The sequence below is a fragment of the Mus musculus genome, chromosome 5 (assembly GCF_000001635.26).
Source record: "Mus musculus strain C57BL/6J chromosome 5, GRCm38.p6 C57BL/6J".
Lineage (NCBI taxonomy): Eukaryota > Metazoa > Chordata > Mammalia > Rodentia > Muridae > Mus > Mus musculus.
The window spans coordinates 30,081,659-30,098,581 of NC_000071.6; the positions used below are offsets into that span (position 1 = coordinate 30,081,659).

General features: G+C 43.4%; 2 pseudogenes across 1 annotated transcript; one reads left to right on the plus strand and one right to left on the minus strand.

Moving 5' to 3' along the window:
* Positions 1–11,281: 11,281 nt before the first annotated feature.
* Positions 11,282–16,028, plus strand: Gm4961 (predicted pseudogene 4961; annotated as a pseudogene). Its single transcript, NR_045694.2, has 2 exons — positions 11,282–11,390; positions 13,889–16,028. The product of NR_045694.2 is annotated as a predicted pseudogene 4961 (transcript).
* Positions 14,380–15,604, minus strand: Gm21019 (predicted gene, 21019; annotated as a pseudogene).
* Positions 16,029–16,923: the final 895 nt, after the last annotated feature.

Consider the following 16,923-nt stretch of genomic DNA (forward strand, 5'->3'; position numbering starts at 1 on the left):
TAAGGGATCACAGATATCAGTTCAGACTACTATACCCAGCAAAACCTTCCATCACCATAGATGGAAAAACCAAGATACTCCATGACAAAACCAAATTTGAATATCTTTCCACTAACCCAGCCCTACAGAGGATACTAGAAGGAAAACACCAACTTAGTGAGGATAACTAAGCCAATAAAACATAAGAAATAAATAATTTCACACCATTAAAATAAAAAAAGAAAATCTCTCTTACTCACTCTCTCTTACCCCCACCCTCCCAAACGTGCTCACACACACACACACACACACACACACATTGCTCATTAATGTCTCTCAATATCAATGCATCCAATTCCCCAATAAAAAGACAGGATAACAGAATGGATGTGTAAACAGGATCCATTATTCTGCTGTATACAAGAAACTTACCTCAGCAGCAAAGATAGACATTAGCTCAGACTAATGGGTTAGAAAAAGGTTTTCCAAGCAAAAAGACCCTAGAAACAAGCTGGAGTACCCATTCTAATTTGTAATAAAATAGACTTTCAACCAAAAGTAATTAAAAGAGTCACTTCATACTCACCAAAAGAAAAATCCACCAGGACAACTTCTCAATTCTGAAGATCTATGCCACAAATGCAAAGACACCATATTTGTAAAAGAAACATCACTAAAGTTTAAATCATACAACATCAAACCACACACATTAATAGTGAGAAACTTAAACACCCCACTCTCACCAATAGACAGTTCATCAAGGTGGAAACTAACCAGAGAAATGATGAAATTAACAGAGGTTATTATTCAAATGGACCTAATAGATATTGATAGAATATTTCGCCCAAATGCAAAAGAATATACCTTCTTCTCAACACCTCACAGAACCTTCTCCAAAATTGACCATATAATCTGTCACAAAGCAAACCTCAGCAGATACAAGAAGATCAAATTAACCCCTTGCATCTTACCAGATCACCATGGATTAAAGCTGGACTTAAACAGCAACAGAAACAACAGAAAGCCTACATATTCATGGAAACTGAGCAACTCTCTACTCAATAATCACTTGATCAGGGAAGGAAATTGAAGACTTTCTAGAATTCAATGGAAATGAGGGCACAATATACCCAAACTTATGGGATACAATGAAAGCAATGCTAGGAGTAAAGTTCATAGCACTAAGTACCTTCATAAAGAAATTGAAGAGTTATCATACTAATTATTTAAAAGTACACCTAAAAGCTGTAGGGGGAAAAAAGAAGCAGACAGACCCAAGAGGAGTAGACAGGAGAAAATAATCAAACTCAGGACTGAAAACAATCAATTCAAAACAAAGAGAACAATACAAAGAATCTAGAAAATCAAGAGCTGATTCTTTGAGGAAATCAAGTGATAGACAAACCCTCAGTCAAACTAACTAAAAAGTAGAGAGACAGTACTCAAATGACAAAATCAGAAGTGGAAAAGGAGATATAACAACAGACACTTCAAAATTCAAAGAATTTCATTAGGTCTTACTTATTTCAAAAACCTGTACTACATAAAATTGGAAATTTTAAATGAACTGGATGATTTTGTAGGCAGATACCAATTACCAAAGCTAAATCAAGATCAGGTAAATTATCTAAACAGTACTATAACCCCACCCCACCCCCCAAAAAAAGAAAGAAAGAAAGTCATTAAAAATCTCCCAAAGAGTAAAAGCCCAGTGCCAGATGATTTTACTGCAGAACTCTACCAGACTTTCAAAGAAGAGCTAATTCTAATGCTCCTTAAATTATTACACAAAATAGAAACAGAAGGAGCATTGCCAAATCATTCCATGAGGCCATAATCATTCTGATACATAAACTACACAAAGACTGAACAAAGAAAATTACAGACAAATTTCTCTTATGATCCTTAATACAAAAACAAACAAACCCTCAATCAAACACTTGCCAACTGAACCTAAGAACACATCAACCACCATGATCAAGTCATGGTGGTCATCCTAGGCATGCAGGGGTGGTTCAATATATGAAAATCAATCAACACAATCTACCATATAACAAACTAAAAAGAAAAAACCAGATGATCATCTCATGAAATGCTGAAAAAGCCTTGGACAAAATCCAACACCCCTTCATGTTAAAAAGTCTTGAAGAAATCAGGGATCCAAGGTACATACCTAAACACAGTAAAGGCAATCTACAGCAAGCCAATAGCCAACATCAAATTAAATAGAAACTTAAAGCAGTTCCACTAAATTCAGAGACAAGGCAAGGCTGTCCACTCTCTCCCTATTTCTTCAACGTAGTACTTGAAATTCTAGCTAGAGCAATAAGACAGCTAAAGGAGATCAAGCAGATACAAATTGGAAAGGAAGAATTCAAAGTATCTCTGCTTGGATATGGTATGACAGCATACATAAATTGCTCCCAAAATCTTATCAGAGAACTACAGCTGATAAACACCTTCATCAAAATGACTGGATACAGAATTAACTAAAAAAAAATCTGTAGCCCTCCTTTTCCTAAACTATAAACAGGTTGAGAAAGAAGTTTGGGAGATAACACCCTTAAAAATAATATAAAAAAAGATATAAAATACCTTGGTGTAACTGTAACCAAGCAAATGAAAAACCTGTATGATGTTGGACATTGGGCTAAACACATACAATCTGGTCTCCAGTCGAGCTGAGGTCTGAACCCCAGGACCCGGTGATGATAATTCACCTACATGGGACAGAAGGAGTTCTCTCATGTCTCCTGGACCCTGGCACCTGTTGAAGCCCCACAGCCCCAACAGGAGAAGAGTGGCTGTTAGTCAATTAGGCAATGTCCCAAGCTTCTGACCTTCAGGCTAGACTCCACCCAGTTACCTAGCAACAGTAAAGATAACAACCCACCACCATAAGAGGGGCTGCTTGGCCCTACCTCACTCTCTTACTCCCCTTACACTCTTCTTACTCTCTTCTTGCTCTCCTCTTTCTCTCCTCTCCTCTCCCTCTCTTTCTCTCTCTCTCTCTCTCTCTCTCTCTCTCACTCACTGTCACTCTCTCACTCTCACTCTCACTCTCTAGCCTTTCTAATCTCTCCTCCTTTTCCTCTTTCCTCTTGGCCATGGCCGGTCTCTCTCTCTCTCTCTCTCTCTCTCTCCCTTTTCTCTTTCCCTCTGCCTTTCTACAATAAAGCTCTAAAACCATAGACTGCCTCTATTCATCAAGCTCTCTGCACTTGGATGATGGAATGGGCTTTCACCTAATGAGCCATTTCTAATCTCCCGATGGAAGGCCTTCCTGTGCTCTAGTCAAGGGGGAACCTCTCTCCCTCAGCCCTCTCTCCTGTAACCCCGGGGCTACAGGGTGTCACCCCAGGGCCCCTGGTCGGGGGTTGCCCCTTGTCCACCCCCCATCAAGTGGGGTTCAGTGGCTTAGATGCCCACCTGGGGCCAAGTGGAAAGCGTCTGGCAGCCCCCCCCCCCATGTCCGCCTTCCCAGAGCATAGGAGGAACTCTGGCCGGACGTGGGCTATCCTCCCTGCCCCCTTTCCCCTACACCCTTTAGTTCCCACAGTATGACAAGAACTTCAACTCCCTGAAAAAATAAATTGAAGAAGATCTGAAGATGAAAAGGTCACCCATGCTCATGGATCAGTAGATTAACATAGTAAGAATGGCCATCTTACCAAAAGCAATCTACAGATTCAATGCAATTCCCATCAACATTCTAACAGAATTCATTACAGGCCCTGAAAGAACAATTTTCAACTTAATATTGAAAAACAAAAATTCCAGGATATCTAAAAAGTCCTGTTCAATAGAAGAACTTCTAGAGGTATCTCCATCCCTGATCTCAAGTTGTACTACAGAGCATTAGTAATACAAACTGGATGGCTATGGCATAGAAACAGACAGGTTGATCAATGGAATCAAGTTGAAGATCCAGAAATAAACCCACACACCTACAGACACTGATTTTTGACAAAACCATACAATGGAAAAGGGAGAGCATCTTCAGCAAATGGTGTTGGTCTAACTGAATGTCTAAAAGTAGAAGAATGCAAATAGATCCACATTCATCACCCTGCACAAAACTCACATCTAAGTGGATCAAAGGCCTCAACACAAACCAGATACACTAAATCTAATAGAACAGAAAATAAGGAATAACTTTGAACTCATTGGTACAGCAGACAACTTCCTGAACCAATGGCCCATGCTGTAAGATCAATAATTGATAAATGGGACCTTATGAAATTGAAAATTTTCTGTAAATCAAAGGAGACTGTCATTAGGATGAAATAACAGCCTACAGATTGTGAAAAGATCTTCATCAACCCTATACCTGACTGAAAGCTAATATCCAAAATATATAGAGAACTCATGAAGTTAGACATCAATTCAAATAACTCGATTTAAAAATGAGGTACAGAGCTAAACAGAATTCTCAGCAGAAGAATCTTTAATGATCGAGAAACACTTAAAGAAATATTTAACATCTTTCATCATCAGGGAAATGCAAATCAAAATGACTCTGAATTTCACCTTACACCCATCAGAATAGCTAAGATTGAAAACTCAAGGACAGCACATGCTAGCGAGGATGTGGAGCAAGGGTAACACTTCTCCATTGCTGGTGGGAGTGCAAATTTGTACAACCATTCTGGAAATCAATTTGGCTGTTTCTCAGAAAAATGAGAATATTTCTACCTGAAGATCCAGCTGTACCACTCCTGGGCATATATTTAAAAGATGCTCCACAGTACCATAAGGACACTTGCTCAACTATGTTCACAGCAGCTTTATTCACAGTAGCCAGAAACTGAAAACAACCTAGATGTCCCTCAACTGAAGAATGGATAAAGAAAATATGATATATTTACAAAATAGAATACTACTCAGCTATTAAAAACAAGGACATCATGAAAATTGCAGGCAATGGATGAAACTAGAAAATATCATCCTGAGTGAGGTAACCTACACTCAAAAGAACATGCGTGATATGTACTTATAAGTGGATAGTAGCTGTAAAGTACAGGATAACCACACTACAATACACAGACCCAAAGTAATAAAATAACAAGGAGAGTTCAAGGTAGGATGGTTGAATCCTTCTCAGAAGGGGAAATAGAATAGATCCTGAAGTTAGATGGAGAAGGGGAACTGGGTGGGAGAGGGGAGTGGGAGGGGAACAGGTGTGAAGGCTGGTGTAGGGAGAGCAGAGGAGAGAGAACAGAATTCTGTGGTGGGTGGGTGGGGATCCAGGGTACTATTGGAGGGACAATAGCTGAGACTTCTAACAGTGTGTGGGGGTTGGTGGGTGGTATGGGGGATTCTGAAGTAGCCACTTATTTTAGCCAGGCAGGACTCCCACAGGAGGGATAAGGACAGCAACACACCCACAAAACCTTTGATTCCAAATGTGTCCTGCCTACAAGATATGCAGGGACAAAGAGCAGAGACGTAGGAATGACCAACCAATGATTGGCCAAAATTGAGAGTCACCCCATGGGCAAGAGCCAATTCCTGACACCTGCACTGTTATGCTTGCAGACAGGAGCCTAGCATAACTGTCCTCTAAGAGCCTCCACCCAGCAGCCAATGGAAACAGATGCAGAGACCCACAGCCAGACATTAAACAGATCTTGGAGAGTCTTATGGAAGAGTTGGGGGGAAGGACTAAGAGACCCAAAGAGAACAGGGACTCGATAGAAAGACCAACAGAGTCAACTAACCTGGACCCCTAATCAAAGAGTGAGCATGGGCTGGACCTAGGTCCCCTGTACATATGTAACAGAAGTACAGCTGACCTTCATGCAGTTCCCCAGTGATTGAAGCAGGGGCTATCCCTGAATCTGTGGCCTGCCTGTGGATCTCGTTCCCTTAGCTGGGCCACTTTATCTGGCTTCCATGGGAAAGATTGTGCCTAGTCCTGCAGTGACTTCATGTGCTGTGGGGAGGGGTCGGCATGGACATTGAAAGACTCCATGCGGAGCCCTTTGCTCAGGCCCTGGGACAATAGCAGACCCCCAAGAACTCACGAGAGACCAAGCTTGATGCAAACCACACGAGGCTTTATTCGGGGAAAGCCAGAGCTCTGGGGATGACTCGTATCCCACGCAGGGGTAGAGGAGTCGACCCTGAGAGAAAAGGGGTCCCAGTTTTTATAGGTCCTTAAGCGGGAAAGGAGAAGGGGGGAAGTAGGGGATTTCCAGATCTAAACAATGTCTATTCTAAAATAATTCATTCCTCAAGAAATGGGTATGGAAGGGAAACAAGGAAGGAGTCTAATGAAGGTGCAGCAACTCCGGATTGGCCCTGACTGTGGTTGCTGGGGAGATTTTCCGACTCTTTCCCAGCAACCAATATCACAAACACCTGCCAGTGAGGTGCAGCAGTGGGCACACACCTGGGTTCAAGGAAACGGTCAAAACATTGGCAGACACACAGGTTCGAGGAGCGGCCAGAGCATTGTGCACCTCTATTTTTCTAAATCAGTGAAGCTAGTTCTACTAACAATGAAATCTATTTTGCCAATTTCAGGGCATCTGTGACCTTATGCATTCTGTCAGGATCTTTCAGACATAAGACAGGATGACACTTCTCAGGAGAAGGGGAGGGGAGAATTGGGGAAGAATCTGTATAAGGGGTACTGGGAGGAGAGAGGGCCTAATACTGGGAAGTAAAGCTAATTTATTAATTAATTAAAAAGAAATATCTAAGTATAAAAATACATTATAGATAAAAATTTGGGGACTGGAGAGACAGCTCAGCAGTTAAGAGCACTGACTGCTCTTCTGAAGGTCCTGAGTTCAAATTCCAGCAACTACGTGGTGGCTCACAACCATCTGTAATGAGATTGGAGCTCTCTTCTGGTGTGTCTGAAGACAGCCACAATATACTTACATATAATAATAAATAAATCTTTGGGCTGGAGTGAGTGGGGCAGGAGTGATCAGAGGTCCTGAGTTCAATTCCCAGTAACGATATGATGGCTCACAACCATCTGTACAGCTACAGTGTACTCATATATATCAAATAAGTAAATAATCTTCTTTTTTGGTTTTTCAAAACAGGGTTTCTCTGTGTAGCCCTGGCTGTCCTGGAACTCACTTTGTAGACCAGGCTGGCCTCAAACTCAGAAATCCGCCTGCCTCTGCCTCCCGAGTGCTGGGATTAAAGGCGTGCACCACCACGCCCGGCAAATAAATATTTTTAAAGAGATAAAAATTTCAGCGGGAGCTGGTGAGATGGCTCAGTGGGTAAGAGCGCCCGACTGCTCTTCCGAAGGTCTAGAGTTCAAATCCCAGCAACCACATGGTGGCTCACAACCATCCGTAATGAGATCTGACTCCCTCTTCTGGAGTGTCTGAAGACAGCTACAGTGTACTTACATATAATCAATAAATAAATCTTTAAAAAAAATTTCAGCGGAATGTAGAGTGAAAATAAAATTTTGGGGAGAAATGTAAGAAAATTAAAAGAAAGGACAAAAGAAAGGATGTGGCAATTCATTATTCTAAAATTATCTCTTAAATTCTGAGACTAGAACATTTGGTGGACCTCCCAGCCAGAGTTAGTAATACCCTTGAGGTCACTTAAGATTCAAGGCTGCTATAAACATAATGAAGCATGTGTCCTTATTAGAGCATCCTCTGGGCATATGCCCAGGAGTGGTATTACTAGGTCCTCAGGTAGTACTATGCCCAACTTTCTGAGGAACCGCCAGACTGATTTCCAGAGTGGTTGTACAAGCTTGCAATCCCACCAACAATGGAGGAGTGTTTCTCTTTCTCCACATCCTCAACACCATCTGCTGTCACCTGAATTTTTGATCTTAGCCATTCTGACTGGTATGAGGTGGAATCACAGGGTTGTTTTGATTTGCATTTCCCTGATGGCTAAGGATGTGGAACATTTTTCTAGGTGCTTCTCAGCCATTCGTTATTCCTCAGTTGAGAATTCTTTGTTTAGCTCTGTACCCCATTTTAGAATAGGGTTATTTGGTTTTCTGGAGTCTAACCTCTTGAGATATATATATTACATCCACTCCAGTATTGATAAGTGTGACAGGCCCCAGAAAACCTGGGTACTGTCCAGAGGCAAAAAGTTCACGGAAACTTAGTCTCCTGGAATCGTGGCATCCTGTATAAAGAATGCTCCAATGTCCTTGCTTTAGTTGGTAAACATATCTGTGTGCTTTCCCTTAATATTGCTTTATTATAAGTGCTCCTAAGGATTGATTTTTTTGACATACAGCTAAGTTAGATTCTAGGCAGTCCTTGATCCGACCCTGGGCATGGATAGCTAAGTCACTGCCCTACCCAGGAATTTACCATTATCTAGGAAGAAGGAAGTTTGTGACCTAAGAAGGAACCAGAATAGATATTTAGAACTATAGATAGCTGAGTTACATCCTTATACAAGTATTTACAATGGGCTAGGGGGAAGGTGGACTATACAATAGACTAGAATAGGAACTATGGCAAGGGCATGAAGCCTTTGCCCCTGGCTTCTAAGATTAAGTGGACCTTAGGTGGAGCTGTTTTTGATCCCAGTTGTTAACATTGAATTTTATCCCAGTTGGTTCTTGCCAGTCCTTCCGTTTGTTTGCATTCCTCTGTTTTGTGTAAGATTCCAGTAACCTCTTTGTACCTTGCTGGTATGTCACCCAACTTCCCTATTTTCTTCTGTATAAAAAATGTGATGCTCGATTTGACAAATTACATTCAGATCCACACTCCCTTGTGAGTCTGTCTGCCAATTCCCGCTGACTCCTTGTCCACCTGCAACCAGAGACCCATTCCACGCAGATAGGAGACCCAAAAAGGGGATAGTCTGCGAGATTATATATGAATGAATGATATTAGCCTCCTATTGGATTTAGGATTGGTAAAGATCTTTTCCTAATCTGTTGGTTGCCTTTTTGTCTTATTGACAGTGTCCTTTACTTTACAGAAGCTTTGCAATCCCAGATGTCCCTCAACAGAGGAATGGATACAGAAAATGTGGTACATTTACACAATGGAGTACTACTCAGCAATTAAAAACAATTAATTTATGAAATTCTTAGGCAGATGGATGGATCTGGAGGGCATCATCCTGAGTGAGGTAACCCAATCACAAAAGAACACATATGATATGCACTCACTATAAGTGGATATTAGCCCAGAAGATCAGAATGCCCAAGATACAATTCGCAAAACACATGAAATGCAAGAAGTGAAAGAACCTAGTGGGGAAACCCCCACTCAATTCCCGATTCGGTGTGCACCCAAGAATCACGAACAGACGACCATCTTGATGTAAAAGCATGAGGTAGTTTAATGACAGAGCTCCGGGCCAACACGTATCTCCTGCAGGAGACAGAGGTGTCGACCACATGGTGGAGTATCTCACACAGGAGACAGTGGTTTCGACCCTGAGGCTTGGAAGCTAGGGGCTTTTATAGAAAAGGGGTGGGGCTGGGGGAGGAATTGGCATGGTTTCACATGATTGGTCCATTTAAACATCAACAGACTGTCAGAAGTGCGGGAGATAGGGAGGCAGCAGGCCAGTCAGGACATGTAACGACGGTCCTGCCCGGGCATGTCCTGGCCTGTTCTGCTATGTTCTCAGCCCCAGGTTTCAAAGCTCACAAACAACTCTTTGGGCTATTTGACATACATTACATGAATCATAGGTCTCAAGTTTTATTTCCTTTCAGAAGGAAGACCAAAGTGAGGATACTTTGGTCCTTCTTAGAAGGGGGAACAAAATACCCATGGAAGGAGTTTCAGAGACAAGGTGTGGAGCAGAGAAGCAATGACCATCCAGAGACTGACCCACCTGGGGATCCATCCTATTTACAATCACCAAACCCAGACACTGTTGTGGATGCCAAAAAGTGCTTACTGACAGGAGCCTGGTATAGCTCTCTCCTGAGAGGCTCTGCCAGTGCCTCATAAACACAGAGGTGGATGCTCACAGTCATCCATTGGACTGAGCATAGGATCTCCAATGAAGGAGTTAGAGAAAGGACCCAAGGAGCTAAAGGGGTTTGTATAGGAAGTTCAACAATTTGAATTAGCCAGTACCCCCAGAGCTCCCAGGGACTAATCCACCAACCAAAGAGCACACATGGTGGGACTCATGGCTCCAGATGCATATGCAACAGAGGATGGCCTAGTTTGACATCAATGGGAGGAAAGGACCTTTGTCCTATGAAGGCTCTATGCCTCAGTGTGGGGGAATGCTAGGGCCAGGAAGCTGGAGTGGGTGGGTTGTTGAGCAGGGGAAGGGGAGGTTATAGGGGGAGGGTGTTTTTTGGATGGAGAAACTAGGAACGGGGATAACATTTGTAATGTAAATAAAGAAAATATCCAATAAAAAAGATACTTATTCAGGATTAAAAAAAAAGTCTGTCATAGATAGAACTCTTTATGTTAATTTGTAGGTACAGCGATTTCACAGGAGTGCCCTCTCAAGTGACTCACTTGGCTAGACACTTGGTTTCATGTCTGACTGTGACACTTTCACTCCATTGATGAGCAAAGGGTAGCAGAAAAGCTGGAATCTTCACAAAGTCACTCAGTGAGCTGTGGCAGAGGCAGGATCGTCACCCCATATTCCCAGCCTGGGAGTTCCTGGTCCCCATCACTTGCCCTACATGGACACAAGTTCTTCTGCTTCCTGGTGGGGATTCAACCAAACCCCTTTGCTCTTGGCCCTCTGCATTATACCCTTTCCAGGAAACCTGAGCTGTAAAGCTAAGGTGAAGAAAAGTCGGAAAAAAAGAAACAAAAGGAAAGAAGCTCCCCTCCCCAAGTGGGTGGCAAGTGCTAGCTACTTCAGCTCCTCAGGGAGCCTTCTGCTCTGCCTCACGTCCACCTTCATTTCACAGTCCGTTTGCCTCACTCCCGTGAACCCTGATGCCCGCGTTTAGGATGGTGTCAGAGCCATGGCCACCTAGCAGTGTGGGAAAGCCCAGGTTATGGAGCAAGAGTCTGCAGATCCAGGCCAGGCGTCTGGGCGTGGTGGCTCACGCCTTTAATCCCAGTACGGAGGCAGAGGCAGGCGTATTTCTGAGTTCGAGGACAGCCTGGTCTACAATGTGAGTTCCAGGACAGCCAGGGCTATACAGAGAAACCCTGTCTCAAAAACAACAACAACAAAACAAAGTAAGAGTCTGCAGATCCTGCTGTTTGCCAATGCGAACACACCTGGGAGCCAAGCCCCAGGAGTCCTGGTCCTGGTCTGGTGTTTTCAGAGGCCTCCTGATTGGTCGGCTCTCTGGGGGCGTGGCCGCACACTGGTACTTCCTTTCAAGCTTGGGCTAGGCGTCCGGAACCCAGAGTCTCAGAAAAATGACAATTCGGATCGCTAGACTACAGGCCAGAGGTTGGGAGAGCTCGGCTCTTCCAAGGAGGACAGCAGTGGCAAGCCAGGTATGTCAGCGTGTGGCAGCTCAGAGTTGCGAATGCCGCCCGCCTATCACAAGCTTGTTAAAGTTTGTTTATGGGTACGAACTTCACACAGGACCAAACTAACCAGTGTCTCCAGAGCTCCCTGAGACTAAACCACCAACCAAAGAAAACACATGGTGGGACTCATGGCTCCAGCTGCCTAGTCGGTCATCAATGGGAGGAGAGGCCCTTAGTCAGCCTGTGAAGGTTCTATGCCCCAGTATAGGGGAATGCCAGGGTCAGGAAGCAGGAGTTGGTGGGTTGGGGAGCAGAGGGAGATGGGAGAGGATAAGGGATTTTCAGAGAGGAAACTAGGAAAGGGGATAACATTTGAAATGTAAATAAATAAATATCTAATTTTTTAAAAGGTGAGCATATTTAGCAGTAAGCCTCAGAGGCTGAAAACATTCTAGGCCTCGTTATGATTATTTAGAGGACTTAGGCCTAGGTTAGCAGATGGAGGCAAGAAGCCTAATTACAACAGGAGAATAAATGATACTTTGACAAACTTAAAAATCATATTTCTAAAAATATAAATGAGAGTGAGACTTGAAGATGGATAGACTCAGGGGTGAGGGGATAGAAAGAGCGCCTCAGGGACTATATTAGTTTTGGAGCAGGACATGGCAGAGGACAAAGAGAAGAATGAGAGGAACAGTTTGGGGACAGACAGGAAGAGACCATGGGTATCTTGTCTTCCATCTGAATGATAGAAGGGATGCATGGAACATCTCTAACTGCTGAGGGCTGAGAACTAGAGCCCAGAGGAGAAAGAACTAGGTAGTTCAAACAAGCAAACAAACAAACACAATGAATCAACATCCTCCACAACACTGATTTGGTCCTGTGGGAATTTAAGCACCAGGTTGCCATTCTTTTTCCAGATGCCTGAGGTGCAAATGTTAATGTAAACTACTGTTTTCTAAACATTACCATCTAGCTTAATTCCTTTCTCCTAAAATGGTGTGTAGGCCAGGAAAACTTTTCTGTTTTCGTTGTCCTTCTCTTGGAAAACCAACCTATTAACCGTTATTACTATTTGCCTCAAGATCTAGAATTTAACTGCTAAGATCCGACTGTAATTGATGAGCCAAGGGAACAACCTACAGGCTGTCTCTGAAATGGAGACTGGGGAATGGAAGAGAATCAGAGTTCTACGTCATCTTTGCCTGCATATGAGTTCAAAAGGATTCTGGTCAAAAAAGATCACAAACAATAAAACCACATTTGTTGTCTGTCAAGATTAGCACGTACATTTAATCCCAGCACTCCAGAGGTAGAGGCCGGCCAATCTTTATGAGTTTGCAGCCAGCCTGGCCTTTATAGGGAGTTCCAGATTAGCCTACCTAGTGAAACTGTCTCAAAACAACACCCCTCCCAGGAGAAGGAAAGGGGGGTTGGGGGAGGATCTGTGTGAGAGATCGACTAGAAGGAGAGGTGGGGGACGCTGATATTGGGATGTAAAGTGAATAAATAAATTAATGGGAAAAAAACCCACAAACCCACCCACATTTGTATAAAGTAGATAAGGTCATTGTTATGTGCCCAACCTGCCCTCTAGTGTTTCATTTTAAGTGCTACTAAAATTTCTTAATCTCAAAATATCTGCTTAATAGGATTAAGAACTGTTATCAAATGAACAGAATAAGACTAAATCTCTGACAGGGATGAAAATCACATAGTAGAAAAGTGAAGGTCCTTCCAGAAGTTAGTGGCAATTTCTCTGGGGAGAGCTGCAATATCAATGGTAAATATACATACTGTATTTCAAGTTCTGTTTGTTAAATGGGGCATTGTACTGGCTAGTTTTGTGTCAACTTAACACAGCTGGAGTTATCACAGAGAAAGGAGCTTCAGTTGAGGAAATGCCTCCATGAGATCCAGCTGTAAGGCATTTTCTCAATTAGTGATCAAGGGGGAAAGGCCCTTTGTGGGTGGGACCATCTCTGGGCTGGTAGTCTTGGTTTTATAAGAGAGCAGGCTGAGCAAGCCAGGGGAAGCAAGGCAGTAAAGAACATCCCTCCATGGCCTCTGCATCAGCTCCTGCTTTCTGACCTGTTTGAGTTCCAGTCCTGACTTCCTTGGTGATGAATAGCAAGCAGTATGGAAGTGTAAGCCGAATAAACCCTTTCCTCCCCCAACTTGCTTCTTGGTCATGATGTTTGTGCAGGAATAGAAACCCTGACTAAGACAGGCATGAACAGAAGAGAACAGTTCAAATGTCATATAAAATGTGATCACTATGTTATTGCTAATATAGCTGCTGTTACATTAATGTATTAAAAGATATTTAAAATGTTAATTAGTACAGATTTATTATAACAGATATTCATAAAGTAGATAAATATTTTAAATCCTTTAGATTTAATTTTATTAAAATATGCATTTAATCTTGTCTTGATAAAGTTTAAAGTGTTTGTGTTTGGGATATTTATAACTAATGTAAGCTATATTTTTTTTTCTTCTTTCTTTATTGTTAGGTACAACATATAAATATAAAAAGAACATAAAAAGAACATAAAAAGCTTCAAAAAAGAAAAAACAAAAACAAAACCCAAAGAGGTCTTTAAAATTTTTCTGGAAGTATAAAACCATGAGAGTGCTCAGACCAAGGGTGATGCTGCAAGGCCAGAGGCAGCAGGAGGCAGACAAGCACAGCTTCTCTTCCAGAGCCTGCACCTAACAGTGTTTCTATCAGCAGCTGGATGCTCTACAGGGGAGCCACCCAAACGGCACTCTCCTTTGACAGGGAGGCGAAGAGGAAGCAGTCATTAAAACTCTTTCTTTCTGCCCCAAACCAAGGAAAAGAACATAGTCTCTCCCAAGCTTTCCTGGGCATGATGCCCCGAACCTGACATTTACCCAATCTGTCCAACCCAGTTCCTAACCAAAGCCAGAAGGTGCCCAAAGTTTTGAGGGGGAGGGGAAGAGGCTAGTGTGTTATGAAACAGATCTTTATTTGAAGTCATCATTGGTGCCGTTTCTTGCTGTTTATTTGTTTGCTAGCCTGTTCTTCCAGTTGCATGGCTAGGCGCAGGCCTTGATGACTTCTCGAAGGCCTGAGAAGTGCTTAGCCTGCTTAGCCTGCTGTGTCAGGGCAGATTCTGCCTTGTTCACCAAGGTCTCCAAGTCATAGTCTGGCTGATCCGTCATCTCAGAGAGCTCAAGCCAGCTTGGTCCTTGCTGTGTGATCTCCCTGAGCTCTTCCAGGGCCCTCTCTTCCAGCTCCCTGATCTGAGTCATGGCTTCATTAAAGCTGGACATCTGGGAAGACAGCTCCTCCTCTTCATTGCCAGCCAGAGAAGTCCCATTAGAGCTGGCTTCCATCACTTCTGTTTCCATCTGAACCGACTGCTCTCCACTGGGCCCACTGTGGGGGCTTAGCTCCTTGACTCTGTCTGTGTATCTCAGCATGTTCAACATGTATTCATAGGAGCTTATGCCTGGTGAGATCATAGTGGTCATGCAGGTCCTTGAGTTCTCCCCAGTGAACGAGGCCCTCAGCAGCTGTGTCAACTTGCTCTCACAGAACGGTGTATGAGCCTTGTTCTTTCCCAGAGCCCGGATACATTCCTTCAGAGCCAGGAGAGACTTGTTAATTTCTGCACTCTCCATGTGAGTCTGCCGGTCAGCGATAGAAGTGTCAGCCCCTCATTCATTCCATGCCAGATCCACCAAAGAGAATTTGCCATGTAATCTCCCTTGAGCTCGAAGAAGAATCTGGAAGCAGGCATGGGAGCAGGAGGAATTGGAGTTGGCAAATGTTTGTCCAGAAGTCCTGCAGGCTCTGCCCATGTTGATCATCTTGACGACATCATCAGCACAGGTAGCCAGATACTCCTGCAGTCCCACAGCCTGCACCTGCTCACAGCCTGCACCTGCTGCCTGCTGTCCTCCAGCACATATAATTTGGCCTGTTTGTTGAGGAGATCAAACACCTTCCCATTGTAGATCACGAAGAATGTCACATAAACTTCCAGGTTTAAGTTCCAGTATGGAGACTGATTCTTCAGAAGGAAGACATCCCGAGAAACCATTGTGTAGATCCCTTTGGATGTGTTCTGACTTTTACCAGACAGGTCTCCACCCACTGTGTGTGTCTTCCCACTGCCTGTTTGTCCATAGGCAAAGCATGTTGCTTTTCCCACTTCAAAAATTGCCTGTACCAGTGGCCTTGCTGTGAACCTGAATCTGATAAACAGGAGAGACAGGAGGACTGAGAATTTTGGACATAAAAAGTCTCCATGACATACATCAATTCTGCCTTTAGACACCCTTACTGTTGATAAGAAAAGCCAATGAAATTTAGACTCTATAGTGCTATGATCCCTATTATTCATTGGCTTGGCTTTCTAGTACACACACACATGATACTATCATAGTTATGATTATTGAGGCAGGTCTTGCTATGTGGCCCATGCTGCCTGAAATTCTCAACACTATTGCCCCAGTGTCTGTGTACTACAATGCCCAGCTTCATGCACATACTTAACTGTCAGGAAGAATGTAAATGAAATAGGACTAAATGAGTTTGTTTGGCTTTGAACTGATAGTTTATGTGTCCTTGTGTGCTAGACATTTTAGCATGAAGTGTTTAAAGTAATAAAGAGAAATTGACAGAAAAGTGCTCTGGAGCACCATGTGTTTTCAATTGCTACTCAAGAGGGTAGCCTCAAGGAAAGCATTAGAGCAGGTTGGTTTTCCCTTCATAGGAATGCTGGACCATGCAGCCACCACTCTTGGTGCTTTCTGTGTATCTGCTATGGTTGGAATATTGTGCACCTACTTGGAAGGAGACAGATGCTACTGATGGAAACCTGAAGAGTATGTTTGGCTTATCTGCCCTGTTTGCATGTTTGCCTGTCCTGCTGATGTTTATGTGCAGTTGCATCACACACCAGGTACACATAGACACATGGACACTGTCCTCACATATATGGCACACATGTACCCATGTGCACCAGCAGCCCACACCAGGCACAAATGTACACATGTGCAGCAGGATCGTGCAGCAGGCACCCTTGAACACATGTACAGTGGCAGCTCACACCTGGCCCACATGTAAAGTGGCATACACCAGGCACACACACCAGGTACACATGTACACATGTGCAGCAGCATCACACACCAGGCACTCATGTACACATGCATCACTCACCCACCACACATGTAAAGTGGCATCAAACAATAGGCACACATGTACAGAGGCATCACAGACCAGGCACACATGTATACATGGGCAGCAGCAACACACACCAGGCACACTTGTACACATGTACATCAGCATCACACACCAGGTACACATGGACTCCTGTACACTGTCATTTCACACAGGGCACACATGTACACATAAGCAGCAGCATCTCACACCAGGCACACTTGTACACATTTGCAACAGCATCACACTCAGGCACACATGTACACATGTGCAGCAGTAACACCCACCAGGCACACATGTACATATGTGCAGCAGCAGCATCACACTCAAGGCCCACATGTACATATACAGTGGCAT